Source organism: Chanodichthys erythropterus, chromosome 21, assembly GCF_024489055.1.
Source record: "Chanodichthys erythropterus isolate Z2021 chromosome 21, ASM2448905v1, whole genome shotgun sequence".
In the NCBI taxonomy this organism is placed as follows: Eukaryota; Metazoa; Chordata; class Actinopteri; order Cypriniformes; family Xenocyprididae; genus Chanodichthys; species Chanodichthys erythropterus.
Window position 1 is genome coordinate 34,193,744 of NC_090241.1, and position 12,949 is coordinate 34,206,692.

Below are 12,949 nucleotides of genomic sequence, written 5' to 3' on the forward strand. Positions count from 1 at the left end.
CATGTCTTTATGGACCTTGCTTTGTGCACTGGTGTGTAGTCATGTTGGAACAGGAACATCCCCAAACTGTTCCCACAAAGTTGGGAGCATGAAATTGTCCAAAATGTCTTGGTATGCTGAAGCATTAAGAGTTCCTTTCATTGGAACTAAGGGGTCAAGCTCAACCCCTGAAAAACATCCCCACACCATAATCCCCCTCCACCAAACTTTATACTCGGCACAATGCAGTCAGGCAAGTACCGTTGGCAACTGCCAAACCCAGACTCGTCCATCGGATTGCCAGATGAAGAATTGATTCGTCACGCCAGAGAACAGGTCTCCACTGCTCTAGAGTCCAGTGACGGCGTGCTTTACACCACTGCATCCGACGCTTTGCATTGCACTTGGTGATGTAAGGCTTGGATGCAGCTGCTCGGCCATGGAAACCCATTCCATGAAGCTCTCTGTTCTTGAGCTAATCTGAAGGCAACATGAAGTCTGGAGGTCTGTAGCTATTGACTCTGCAGAAAGTTGCGCACTTCATGGCGGAGTTGTTCCCAATTGCTTCCACTTTGTTATGATATCCACTAACAGTTGACCGTGGAATATTTAGTAGTGAGGAAATTTCATGAATGGACTTATTGCACAGGTGGCAACCTATCACGGTCCCACGCTTGAATTCACTGAGCTCCTGAGAGCGAACCATTCTTTCACAAATGTTTGTAGAAGCAGCCTGCATGCCTAGGTGCTTGATTTGATACACCTATGGTCATGGAAGTGATTGGAACACCTGAATTCAATGATTTGGAGGAGTGTCCCAATACTTTTGGCAATATAGAGGTTATGCATAGATGTCACTTTCCAGCCGGAATGCGCTCCCACAGCTGGACTGAGTGGCAAAAAGAACCTGCTGCATGACTGGATTTAACAGGGGAAACTGCGAAAACTTGAGTAAAACAAACAGTTACACTAAATGTTTGGCTCGAAAGTGTTCCTTATAACCTAATCCATGGATATTGACATGCAGCCTGGAATCGTGTTTCCTGACATTTATATGTGCCTGATTTCGACGCAGGGGAAATACATAAAGAAAATCGTCCTGTGAACACTTTATATAACTAATATCGCTTATATCAATGTTATATATATCATCATATCGTCCAGCCCTAAAACTTGTATAGTTTTTGTCAGTGTTTATTTAAAAACACCCAATTATGCAGAATATTAGATGGTAAGTATTTATTTGATGAGTTGTCAACACAATATATAACAACACAATATATAGGGTATGATTTTACCCCCAAATCCAACATTTTGACACAAATGTTTCTTTGCATGAAATCAGTTGTTTCTGTGAAAAACAGTGACCTATTTGCTTCTTTTTTTCTGTAGCTTTCAGCAGTCTGTAAAAATATTCCTCAGATTTTGTGTCAAAGCTATTTGTACAGACAGTCGCAAAGCTTTTTCCCGTTTTGGATGTGTTTTGTGTGTTTTTCGCAGCATTCACGCTGAAAACTAATGCTGCCACTCAGTCTTTTGCCACTCAGTCATAACGGTCGACGGTGACGTCACGTGCATACCCTCTATGTCCTTATATATATGGCCTTTGACCTTGTTCTCAATTATGGCACTTAATGGGTTAATTTGGCATGTATTATGTATGGTCTACTATTATGGTAAAGTTTTATAGGTTGACTTTTGAGAGTAGGCCAAATAAATGCTGTTTTTAAGAAGAACAGTTAAATTTTAACTCTTTTTTTTTTAAGTTTCTTGAAGTTTCAGCTTCTGAATTGGCATCAGATCTGTGAGAATTTCAACAGCAGTTGCTCCATTCAGTTGCTAAAACTAAATTAAATCTTCATTGGATGCGTTAACAAGAAATGTATTGGTTAATATTTCAGCGCTCAGCACAAATCTCTGGCAGTTTGCGTTTGGCAGCGAACAGTTTTCCTGTTTCCCCATCTGTGTTGTGAGGCGGTGATGTGTTTAGTGCCTGAGGTTTGTGGACTTATGGGAATGAACCTTACAGGAGCTCTGATTGTTGTTCCACCTGCGCCAACAAATTGAGAAGTTAACATTGCAACACCTCCATCTGCTTTCATACACGGACCACCTGTGCCGCACTGACTTCGCAGTCGAATTCCTTTCATGTAATATTACATTTAGGAGCAGATATATGCAAGAACCGGTTAGTGCAAATACTGCACAGGTTTGAATTAAACTTTTTTAAAGAGTGCAAATGCAAATAAAAATGCAAAGTAGCTCATGAATATTGTGTTCGATGTTATGACGTCACCAAACATTTAGTTTTACTGCAGTATGATGACACTGCTGACCCCAACATCACATTGAAGCCCAAGTAAATGCATTAGCAATGTTTCACCAATAGGTGGCAAAAATAAACCCTAATATACCCTGAGTAAAGTGTAAATAAATACCACAGTACATGAATTTCACTATCATAGCACCGTGATATTAATATAACTGCACTGCAACAGACCAGTTGTTTTGCCACTTTTTTGCTAAATGCATTGAATTAAGAGTTCAATTGAATCATAATCAATTGCACGTTTTTCACAAGAATCATTCAAATAATATTTAAAATGGTGTATTATTGCACTGGTCACCCATTCATTGGTGCTCATTTCAGTAAAGGTCATTAATATGTAACGTGGGTCTCTTGACTGACCATCCCCCATCTGATACACCCGCAGCACAACACTGCCTGTGTTCATCCGATACCTTTGTGTTATAGTGATGTTCGATTCGCGAACGAATCATTCTGTCGAACCGATTCTTTTTTATTCACTTGAACTGTTTCGCAATGCGTTTGTAAACCACTTCCTGTAAATACCATATAAATGACATATTCAAAATATGTATCGAAATATTTATTTAATCACATGAAAACACTCGCTGAAACGAATTCGCCGAGCGAACCGATTCCCTAAACTGAATCAGACGGCTCACCGACCGTTATTGTGTTTTACTAGAGTGGAGGATCGTGAGAGGCTGGATTCTCGTTCATCCGTGTTTGGTATGTCTTAACGCATGATTTTGTTCTTATTTAGCTGCAGAAATGCGACTCTTGTTGATATATGCGGATAGACGTGTCGTCTTGTGTTGTGTCGTTTATTTCTGAACGCTTGCGCAGTCATTTCAGAACGCTGCGGTTCTTCGCATCAATACCGAACACTGAACGCTCTGTGCACCTGGAATTAATATGCATGTGTCGAATGAAATTGAATTGCATGAATAAATTAGACTTTTATGCATTCTTTATTATTATACACATGTTTTGCATTTGGAAAAATGCAAAAACTACTTTTGTTAACTATTAATATTAGCCTAGGTATACAGCCATTTCACAGAGACTTGAGTTGAATTTTTTTTATATTAGTAGAATGTTAAATGGTTAAATTCTTGCAAAAAAGTGGTAATCACTTGATAATGCAATGGTACTTTGATGATGAAATATTTACATTGCACTCCAAGGTACTTTTTGGTACTTTTTTTGTGAGTGTACCTTGTGTTTTTGTACTGTGTTTCAATACAGTTGTTTATAGAAAACACCTACTGTCTAAATGCTGGAAAATATGATGCTTTAAACAGCTCATTAGGAGGATAAGGATAAGGATTTTTTTTTTGTCATTTCAAAAGACATGCACTTGGAACGAGTTTAGATACTGAGGTCTGATTAAAACCCACTCACAAATAAATAACTAAACTATAATAAATACAAATAATATGTAAACAGTATAAACCTGAGAAATCCAAAGCATAATAATACAAATACAATGTAACTTTGAGACAAAAAGCTCAAAAATTTAAATGATCCTACTAAAATTACTCAACTTTTAGTTTAAAATAGACTGATTTTGTTTCTTAAAAAGAAGGTTTGTGCTAGCCTAACACGTAAATAACAAATGTTTTTGGACAAACAATGGTACACTGAAGTACCTTGTATGAATAAAGATGCCAGTTTACGAAACATGTTAACCCTGTGATTCACAATAGACCATTTTAGTAAGTGCAATCTCTGTTGCTCCCTAAGGAGACTTTATTGCCCTTTTCCATGTTGAACTTAAAAGGTCTGCTTTAATAAATCAATAGCAGCAGCTGAACATTAATCATTACACCAGTGTGTTGTTTGATTAGGAAATGTCTGGTAGTCCCATCTGTCTCAAGCAGCAGTAAATATACAAATGAGTGTAAGCTTAACCGCTCGTTCACAGACACCAGATGTCCGTTTGACTTCTTCTGCTCGAGTCAAAGGTGAAATCCTCCCCCTGGAGGGTCTTGAACTGTCCAAGGTCCTGAATTATCTCTTGGCACCTGAATTCTTTAGCTCCAGGACAATTATTATTTGTTCTAAAGCTTCAATTTTTGTGCACAGTTCTGTGGTAGTTTGGGATTTCTTATCGTACATAGATGTTAGTATTCAATCTCAAATGTAGGGTTTTGCAATCCTTTCACCCAGTGAAGTCAAAGCTGTAAAGTATATACTGTAGCTCTGTAACTGGATTGTGTTAGAGGACTCATTCACCTTCACTCTGAGTCCGTCCTTCAGCCTTCAGTAGCTTCAGATGGCGAGTAAACCCAAGGAGAGTGTGTCCTTAGAGGCTTTTAACTCAACTCAAGGTACATTACAAGGTCTGAGCACAACATCTCAATGCAACAGTTTCAAACTCTGCTGAAATTTCATTCCAGCCAAGACATCACCTTTAGAAAAGAGATTATCATTGCATATTGCCTAGTGCATCACATGCTTTTTATAAGTGTATAGTATGCAGTTAATAGCATAGGTTTGGTTGCATAACCCAGATTGAATCATTTGTATTTTATGGTGAACCACCTGTGGTTTTGAAGGATGACCCAGGGGTCAGCAGGGCCGTGTCATTGCTCACTTCAGGATGATTGGGGTCAAGAGTCAGGCTCAAGGACACAAATTTTATCACCCATTACTGCCCACATGGGATTTTAAACTGGTTACAGCGCTAATTTCTGTTCTTTTGATTAATCAGTAGCTTTTCTTGGTAGTTTTGACAACATATCTGATTGAGCTTTAGTTATAATTTCTAGCTAAACTTATTTATATAATTAATTTGGAATTTTATTTATAAAATTAATTTGGTACCTTATAAAGGTAATTTTTATTTATAAAATTATTCAGTAGTTTATGTAAAACTTTATTTATACAATTACTTTAGCATTTTATGTATAAATACATTCAGTTGTTTAGTAAAAATATTATTTTATATTTTATTTATAAAATTAATTTAGTGTATTTGTTGTTAGTTTTGGCAACATGTCTGATCGAGCTTAAGTTGTAATTTTTAGCAAATTGTATTTACTACCTATTATTGATATAATCAATTTGGAATTTTATTTATAAAATTAATTTGATACTTTATAAAATCTATTTGATATTTTATTTATTATATTAAATTACTATTTTATTTATAAAGGTAATTTAGCAATTTATTTATAAAATGATTCAGTAGTTTATATCTAATGTAATTTTGTAATTTATTAATATAATTGTTCAGTAGTTAAGTAAATATGTCATTTTGATATTTTATTTATAAAATTAATTTAGTGTTTTTGTTGGTAGGTTTGGCAACATGTCTGATCGAGTCATTTTTAGCTTTTATGTTATTTGCCAGTTTTTATATAATTAATTCATTTATAAAATGGATTCTAAAATTAGCATTTTATTTATACAGTTATTCAGAAGTTTATTTAACAATGTAATGTAGTATTTAAAAAAAATGTATAAAATTCTGTTATGTATAAAATACATTAATATAATTAAATAAGTATTTTATTTTCTAACTACACTAAAAATTATTTTCATGATTTGTTATCACAACTTTTTTCTTTTGTCAAATCAACTGTTACCCATAATATTTTGAATTTCTATTTATTAAACCAATCTCCTTCATTGTATTAACTCAAATTTTTTATTTTATAGAAGGCAACCAGGTAACTTTTTTAAGTCAAACCAACAATTATTTTGTACAGTGTAGTAGTATTCATTTATTTACATGATCCAAATCAAGCGTAGTGTTAGTTCTGGCAGGTCAAGTCAGTCAACTTTGCATCAGCTGATTCACGTCTACCTATAGAAAAACGACGCATATCTTACCTCAGCATCCCTATATATAAGGTCTGTTCAATATTATCAGCAGCTTTATCTCCTCTCGTCCAGTCAGGACTTGGCCTGATATTTCTTGAATTATGTTGTTGGTACATAAATTATATCTGCAATACATTTATGCTGGTTCTGTTCTGTTTACCCTGCTGTTATCACTGCTCTCCCGGCTCTTAGTTCTTGCCCAGAACAGAAACACACCACCAATCCAAGCTGTATGCTAACTGTCAATCATATTTGATGATAGTGGTCCTGACAGAAATCAATATGTGGTTTCAATAAGACATCTTTTTGTACTTTTTATTATAATATCATCTATTTTGTATGTGCGAGATTTCTGGTAGATAGGAAGAACAGAATCATGTGAAGAATTCTGTGGAAACGAGAGGGAGATGTGATCAGAACATCACTGCTGGTCAAATCTGAACCTGAGCTGCTGGAAGGAGCCAGTAGAGAGTGTTTTAAGAGTGTTTGTCCGTATATGACGTCTTTTATAGGATAGATTACGCTGTTCTTTGAAGCCTCAGGGAATCCATGCAACAAGATCTCAGCTGCTGCAGCTCTCCAGCGTCGTATTTCCAGGAGGCTGGCTTGCTTTTTGACAGGTTCTCATGTGTGTCTGAGTCGGTGTGGATGTCAGCTGCGCTGTGACCTTGCCTTAACACACACAAACATGTGCAAATCCTCACAGACACGATTTTGGCTGCTGTAAGGTCCTGCATCGATCCTTCTCTGCAGTCTTGCCCAAGTTTCTGCCTGTCTTTGAGATGGATAAAGATAGAGAGAAACAAATTGAAGACTTGGATGGAAGGACGTATCGATTGAGACTAAACACTTGAGAGAATGAGATGCTGAGGAGAGATGTGAGATTTATGCTTTGAACATTGCCAAGCAGCAACGATCTGATATAAATAATCCATTCCTCGGTCTCTGAAAATGTTTACTTGTGCTTCACGAATGCGAGTGAGAACTTATTTGAAGCTTAGTGCAGCTTGTTAGATGTTTCCACAACCTCACCCATAAGCAAGAACAATATTGTATGAGATATTTAAAATCTCAATTGTTTCTCCTATAGACTTCTTGTATGAGTAAAAGCTAACATATGTCTCCTCTAGAGATCTCAAGCTCGGATTTGCCAAGATGCAAGACCAAAAAGTTAGTTATCTTGAGCTCAAACAGTATATTGAGCTGAGATTGAGACTAAATGCTTGAATCCAAGGGATATTTCACCCAAAAATTAAAACTCTGTTGGGTAATCAAACAGTTGCTAGATCCCATTGACCTCCATTGTACTTTTTTCATACTGTGAAAGACAATAGGGACCAGCGACTGTTTGGTTACCAACGTTCTTTAAAATATCTTCTTTTTGTGTTTTTGAATGGTTAGTGGATAAATTTGCATGTTCTTGGGGGCGGGGTTTATGTAACGTTTGTGATGTCACCAACCCGGGAAGAAGCTCGTTGTAGTCCCTACCAGCTGTTTGTTGCAGTCCTTAAAAAGCAATTTCGGTAAAAGAAAATATCTCCCTTTGCATTGAACTTTGAGCGTCGTAACTTTGCAGATGTTGTTTATGTTCAAACAACAACGTTACACACTAACTAAAGTTAAAAAAAAAAAAAGTGAAATCATAATCAACCACCTCTTATGACTATATTGGTGAATATTTGTATATTATTGTACATTGAATGTGTGAACTCTCTCTTCTTAGGTTAAATGAGCCTCTGTTTTTCCAGGGTGTGACTGTCTCTGCTGTTAACGCTTACGCAGCTCCTCCAACACATTATTAAAGCAGGAGAGACAGAGGGAGTGTGCATCAGTCTCTTGAGTATTTATTGAATGAATGATTCAGTCTCTCAGTTTATGACTGTCTTCCTACACAAAGCTTCACCTGCGATGTTCAAATCCAAACACAGCTGTGGAGCATTTGTATTTCGCAAACATAGTAATGAATTGCATTAATTAGGGCGTTTACTGCAAGCATTTCTATTATTGCTCACATCTAGCAGTATTGGTATTGTTAAATGAAACAAAATAGTTTTCATTAATTGTAATAAACCTGAAATTTAATTAATATTATATTAGATTAGATATATTGCCTTGGCAGCTACCTGAAATAAAGTTAAAATTGAAGGACCAAAATCACTAAAACTAATACAAATAAATTAAATATAACAGAGATAATGAAACAAAGTAATAAAAATGATAAAAGCTCATAATAAAATGACTAAAACTACAATGAAAACTGAAAATATAAAAATATAAGCTAATGTAAAATAATAATAAGTGCTATGATAGCATATAAATAATACACTGAAAAAATGCTCAATATAATTCATTGGTTTGAGTAGGGCAAACTCAAATTAAACAAATTAGTTCAACCAAATGAACTTTTAAGAGGATTTAGGACTTTCTTTTTCCTTTGAGTTCAAGTAACTGACACATTTTAAGTAATCTGAACTGTTTCATTGTTTTGAGTTTTATAAACTTGTTTCTTTTAATTTAGACAAACTCAAATTTACCGGAAACTGGGCTGAGAATCATGTTATAAATTACTGTGTGTACCTCTTTGTTTCATTATCTAATGCAATTGTCTTGCATAAAATGTATCTCTTTTATGAAAACTGAATATCATCTGGATCAACATGCACATTGCCCAATTTCTATATCCTAATTATTGTTAATTTCCAGGAGCTCATTGCTTCTGCCTTCAGTTAAACTGCTAACAGTGATTGTAAATTAATTGCCTAAATGATTACATTATTTGCTAACTGCATTCTTAAATTGTGATGTTGACATGCATTCTCTGTAAAGCTGCTTTGAAATTATATGTATCGTGAAAAGCGCTATACAAATAAATGTGAATTGAATTGAATGGAAATCCTACCTTTCAGTTAAAAGAGCCAATCAGCTTACTGATCATGCATATGCATTAACTGGGCCGTGATTTGAGCTGAAGGTGCAATGTTTTTTATACTATCGTTGTTAGATTTTATTTGAAACGAGTGTCATATTGTTATTCTTTATGTGTAGTTCTATTTTGGATAAAAGTATACTAGTCAGTGTGACTGCAGTCAACATTTGCTGGCTCTCATGTCAAATGGATCCTGTCACTTTAGTGTTATTGAGCTCAGGTGTGTGTGTGTGTGTGTGAGAATGCAGTGTTGGTAATGGATGCTCTGTGCTGCCTCAGCCACTGTATTTCACAGTTGAATGCACTGAACTAGAGCCAAGAAATTTGTCGTAGAGATCTGTTTATTGTGTTTAGAGGCAAAAGCACGAGGAAGAGAGAGGCATGTAAGCGTCTATTATATGCAAAGAAACTTTGAAATCATGTAAATGCATAAAAAAAAAACTTGTTTGTTGATAGCTGCTGACTGCTCATTTTGGTCGTTATGGTTATTTTATGTGGCTTTCATTACTATCTGTTATGCGGTGAGCTGCTCTTTCATGCCGAGGAACGAACCGAGAGAGAAAGTACACGGGCTAAATGTTAATGTGGTTATTTAGGCACAGAATAGAAAAGGACCCTTTGAATTTCCCTTTGGGTCGTGGAGGAAATTAGACTTCTGAGGGTGAAGAAAAGGCCATTGTCAGCGTGAACTGGGTTTGAACTCATCTGAAATTGGAAAGACATTAACAGAGTGAATCTGTAAGCCTCATCTCCTGGAAATTAGCCAGTGCAATTAAACTGACTTGAGGTGCTGAGTTGGCTAAAGAGGAACGAGAAACCTGTCAAACTCTGATTCTCACGCAAACCCTTCGATTATACGCAGTGTGAGGTACACTATAATCACACTGCAGGACAGAACATAGTTGAGAAGAGTAGAATAGAATAGAATTGCTGACACCATATATATATATATATATATATATATATATATATATATATATATATATGTATATATATATTTATAGGCTATATTATGGCTATAATATTGGACTAAATCGCTCAAGTCATATGGATTTGTTTTATGATCTCTTTATGAATTTTTTGAAGTGTCAGTTGACTAGTTGACTGTCAATGGAGGGACAAAAATCGCTCAGATTTCATTAAAAAGATATTCATTTGTGTTCCAAAGATGAATGAAAGTCTTATGGGTTTGGAACGACATGCGGGTGAGTAAATAATGACAGAATTTTCATTTTTGGGTGAACTAACCCTTTAAGTTTTAGTAATTTTGTTATAGGCCTATGCTTTTGCCATGTTAGTTTTTTTTATAGTTTTATTTAGCTTTAATGTATTTTTATTTCAGTTTTAGTCATTTTTTGGGCTGGGACAATACATCGAATCTCGATTCGCAATACAAAGAATCTTTTCTAATGTATCGCGATCCTCTCTCGAATCGATTCTGAGCTTAGTTTTTAAACAGCAGATGGCACTACGTGCTTTAGAAAGACTCGGACACTGCCTGCTTCCAGTTCCTTTACACAAGCCACTTTAACCTAAAATAATCATTCATAAAGTTCGAAAAGGGTGAAGCAACTTAAAAATCTTGCATCATAAAAGCTTTCCGAGGTGCAAGTATATTTTACCACTTACATGGCTGCGTCCGAAAACTGGAAAATGCTGCCATCTGCTGTTAAAACTAATTTCTAGAGAGAGAAATTACCAGGATCGATCCAGATTCATTGTATCGATCGAGAATCGATGTATCGTACCAAATTTTACCATAATTTTAGTACTTCAACTTAAACATATTTGTTTCAGTTACTTGTTAAGGCCACATTTCTTTTGCTAGGGCTTTGCTGTGTGGTTGCTAGGGTGTTGCTATGTGGTTTCTTTGATGTTCTAGGTGGTTGTTAGGGTGTTGCTAGAGTTTTCAGGTTAATTTGCTGGGGCGTTGTTATGTAGTTGCTAGGGTGTTCTTTGTGGTTGCTAGGGCAGTGCTACATGGTTGATTTGTTCTAGGTGGTTGTTAGGTAGTTGTTTTATCCACTTTTAAGTCTAGTTTTTAAAAACAGCACATTTCATTTCAGGCAACATTCATGTCTGTAGCTAGCCTGACTTCGTCATACTCATATTCTAGGCAGAATATGAGTCTGATACTGCTCCATTGCACTTGAATTATGGGGCGTGTCTTAACCGAACCAGTAAAAAAAAAAACTCTGCACTTAATTGGATAGACCTACAACCAATCAGAGCAACGCAGTAAGTGACGTATGTTGAACTTGTACTTGAACTTTTGCCGAATCCCGTTGGAAGGACGGCAGACACATCTTTCCCATCGACAAATGCCTTGATTGCGGTTCTTTGTTCGTCTTTTAAAATGAATGCGCTGTCGATTTCTTTTATTACAGACGAGATAGCGGAATCTAAAGCAGTCATCGTTGGTGAAAACCAATTCAACCCAAGCGCTCTTTGATGACGTGGGTGGTTACGTAACCGCAGATAGCCTGTCCATCATCGATTAAAGCCCGCCCTGGCAATTTGATTGGCTCGGCCTTCTGGGAGCGAGCATAATTACTCCACAATGGATCGAGTCCAGACCGAACTTCCCATCCAAAAAATGTTGTGGGCGGGGTTCGGGCTGGCACCCAGGCTAGTCTGTAGCACAAACAGGCAGGATTATTTACACCCTGAATTCATATACTTAAAGTTTGGGGTTTGTTCCAATCACTAACCCTCATTATGAGCGATCTATCTTTCTGTCTATTACCATTTCAGTCGTATCTGACTCTTGATGATTCTATGACCATCTCTCGTCATACATGTGAGAGACTCTCCATGAATTTTCTTGGGGTAGGTTGTTCTTTCCCCAATCCTCCTCATTACATGGCTTGGGACTCACACACACGCATTCACACCTACGGACAATTTAGAGTCTCCAATTCACCTATACTGCATGTTTTTGGATTGTGGAGGAAGCCCACGCATACACAGGGAGAACATGCAATCTCCAGTATGAGCAATAGTAATAGTACTTATCAAACACTACTGATAATAATACTAACATTAGCCATTTAGTTATTAGCCTCAGCATTAAGCATTTCAGCTATTGATATCTGCTGGCCTCAGTCTTCCTTCACATTGACCCGATCAATGGTATTGATTAGTTCCTGTGGTGGGCGAGATCCAGTTGACTGTGTGCTGAACAGCTTTTAGTTGGCAATTAGCACCATTTAGCTCTCTTTCTCGACAACACGGGCGTATCCTTCGGTATTACTGGTGGGTTTACTGATGTTTATGTTTCTTTCACCAACATTTTGGGACATATTAATACCAGTGTCTTAGACTTTGTCCTACTACTAGTATGCACTAAACGTTGGTACTTTGCTGGTGATGGGAAAGCAATGTAACACATTTATGCCCCCTTGAGGAAGACTGGATTGACCTGAACTATGCATTTTATAAAATATCACCTTTTTTGAGGTATTTTATTTTAATGTCTTCTGGTTGGTTGTGCCTGTCTTTTTAAGACTCAGTATGTGGTAATGTTGACATGACATTCCTCTGGTTAATCATTGATCGTCTGCCATCTTGTTGGGTGGGGTTGTCAAAGTTCAGTTTAATGCATGAGTGTGTTTCAGAGCAAACATTTCTAATTGAATATACTGTGTGTGTTTGTGTGTGTTTGTGTGTGTGTGTAGTAGAGAGTGGGAGAAGTTGTGTTTGACATCTTTAGACACACCCACTAATCCAACACTCGTCTGATGTCAGGAGTATCCAGTGTCACTCGCAGGTCCTGGAACATCTTTCTCTTTTAGGCTGGATTTCCAGGTGAGATATTGTCTTATACTGAACAAATATTTTAAGTCTATGTCAATGACTGTAAGTCTCTCTTGTGAAACAGAAATGATATCCTGTGTAAAGGTGAA

General features: G+C 36.5%; 1 protein-coding gene across 2 annotated transcripts in view; it reads left to right on the forward strand.

Annotated features, from left to right (window-relative positions):
* The first annotated feature begins 2,907 nt into the window (after positions 1–2,907).
* Positions 2,908–12,949, forward strand: part of pacsin1b (protein kinase C and casein kinase substrate in neurons 1b) — a 33,962-nt gene continuing 23,920 nt past the window's right edge. For both annotated transcript variants that reach the window (XM_067374397.1, XM_067374398.1), the window contains exons 1-2: positions 2,908–3,016; positions 12,722–12,851. The gene's annotated coding sequence lies outside the window, so the exon portion shown is untranslated. The remainder of the gene's footprint in view (positions 3,017–12,721; positions 12,852–12,949) is intronic.